This window comes from Salvelinus sp. IW2-2015, unplaced genomic scaffold (assembly GCF_002910315.2).
Source record: "Salvelinus sp. IW2-2015 unplaced genomic scaffold, ASM291031v2 Un_scaffold2183, whole genome shotgun sequence".
NCBI lineage: Eukaryota > Metazoa > Chordata > Actinopteri > Salmoniformes > Salmonidae > Salvelinus > Salvelinus sp. IW2-2015.
The window spans coordinates 102082-104440 of record NW_019943513.1 but is presented as its reverse complement, the minus strand read 5'-3'; the positions used below and the strand labels follow the sequence as shown (position 1 = coordinate 104440).

At 41.6% G+C, this 2359-nt stretch overlaps 1 pseudogene; it reads left to right on the top strand.

Annotated features, from left to right (window-relative positions):
• Positions 1 to 1043: 1043 nt before the first annotated feature.
• Positions 1044 to 2359, top strand: part of LOC112073190 (estrogen-related receptor gamma-like) — a 58553-nt pseudogene continuing 57237 nt past the window's right edge.

Sequence of the window (2359 nt, the reverse complement as noted above, 5' to 3'; positions counted from 1 at the left end):
TTGTTTAGTTTATGTATAGTGTTCGTTTCATGTTTTCTCTCTTCTGAATAAAAGAAGATGTTCTTTTCACGCGCTGCGCCTTGGTCCTCACTCTCTTCAGTAGACGATCGTGACAATAATATTAATATGGACTTGGTCTTTTACCAAATAGGGCTATCTTCTGTATACCCCCCTACCTTGTCACAACACAACTGAATGGCTCAAACGCATTAAGAAGGAAAGAAATTCCACAAATTAACTTTTAACAAGTCACACCTCTTAATTGAAATGCATTCCAGGTCACTACCTCATTAAGCTAGATGAAAGAATGCCAAGAGGCAAAGGGTGGCTACTTTGAAGAATCTTATGTCTTCACTATTATTCTTCAATGTATATACTTCCCTTGAACGAATAGGTGTGTCCAAACATTTGACTGGTACTGTAAAAGTGTGTATTACAGTTTTTTAMAGTCAYTTTGGCACTAATTGCAGAACCTTGCGGTCATTTTTTCAAAACTCCAGACACAAAGTCACTTGTAACACAGGCTGTACAATGTTCAAAACATTGCATTGTTCATTCAGATCTTAAAAGACCTTGCACCCGCAGAATCAATGATTTAAATAACWAATTTATCATGAAATACCATAGGAACATTMATTTAGATCATCCACACACAAGATACCGATAGCTTCACTGTGTAGTTGTTCGTACAATCATTAAATATTGTAGTACAAAATATGTGATACATGTTTCATTATGGCACTACACGTACATACATCACTGTAAAAGGACTAGTAGAGAGAATACTACAGACACAGTGGAATCATTGAACAAAATCAACAAAATCACAACATAGGCTTCTTTGAATCAAAGCAAAAATTATTATCTACAAAAAAGAAACAAACTACAGTAAAACATCAACTGCAGTGCTCCTCACCTGGCTTACTGTAAAAAAAACAGAACAAAGGATTGATTACTGTACTTCTATATTTCCATCAACCCTGTCTTGTGGATTCACAATGGATGTTTTCATTASCCAAACATATTGGGAAGAATSTTMGGGMATGGCGAATCCAGGCCTGACACTGGTCTGCCGTGATGTCATTGCATGCGTCATCCATGGCCTGGAGAAGGGCGGCTTGTTCGTGAGGGCGCCTATSATATACCTTCCACCTCAATGTGGAGAAAAATTCCTCAATCGGGTTAMGGAAAGGAGAGTATGGGGGTAAGTACAGGGTGGTAAATTGTGGTTGGGCCTGAAACCATGCTTGCACCATTTGAGCATGGTGGAACCTGACATTATCCCACACAATGACATAGGTCACACCATCAGCTCTGCAGACMTGATTTAGCTCATCAAGGAAGGTTACAAAGAGACCTGCATTATATGATCCAATATGAGGTCTGCGTCCCACCACAACATCTTCCGATATAGCCGCACACATGGTGATGTTGGCCCCACGTTGTCCAGGTGCTTGGATGGTTGCCCGCTGGCCAATGAAATTCTGACCTCTCCTCCTTGTCTTGGCCAGGTGGAAGCATGCCTCATCCAAAAAGAGGAATTTGTGATGGTTTTCGTCAGTATCCAGCTCCATCACCCTCTAAAATTACATTTTGGAAAGAGAATGACTGATTATAATGATGGAAAATTTTTGGGGAATATTGAAAATGAACATACCTGAACATACCTGAACATACTCAGTCCTCAGTTGCTTCACTCTGTCTGCATTTCTTTCAAAMGGCACACGGTATAGCTGTTTTAGAGACACCTGCTGCCTTTTCAGCATGCGTGTAATAGTCGGCAAACTTATGGCTTCCACATTGTTGAACATGTCGTCACTGTCCAAGATGTACTGTGGAATTTCTGTAAGGGGAATATCATTTCTGRTCCGAGCCAAATTGACCACAGCCYGCTCTTGTTGGTCAGGCAGAATTTTGCCTCTGCCTCCCCTATTTGGCAGAGTCTCAATTCTGTAGGGACAATTACAGTAAGAACACATTTAGTCACATCACCTACTCTGGGGTACACATTGGCATACAGTATACAGTCATTTGACAATTGAGAGTAGCCTAATGTTTAGTGCCTGCTGAAGACTTACCGGTTCTCATTGAGGAAAGTTCTGATGATTGAGGCCACGGTTGATCTTCTGAGGTTTGGTTGAATCATTGTAGCTGCCTCAGACATTGTCATGATTTACTACATGGTCTACAACTATTGCTTGGATTTCATTGGACACTCTTTGCTGTTGCTGCCGCTGTCTTGGTCTGTGTCCTCTAACACGTTCCCSCACACCTCTCARACCAGGTCCACGACTACCTCTCAGAAGAGGTGCTTGTCCTCTACCACGTTCCCCCACACCTCTCAGACGAGGCCCACGAC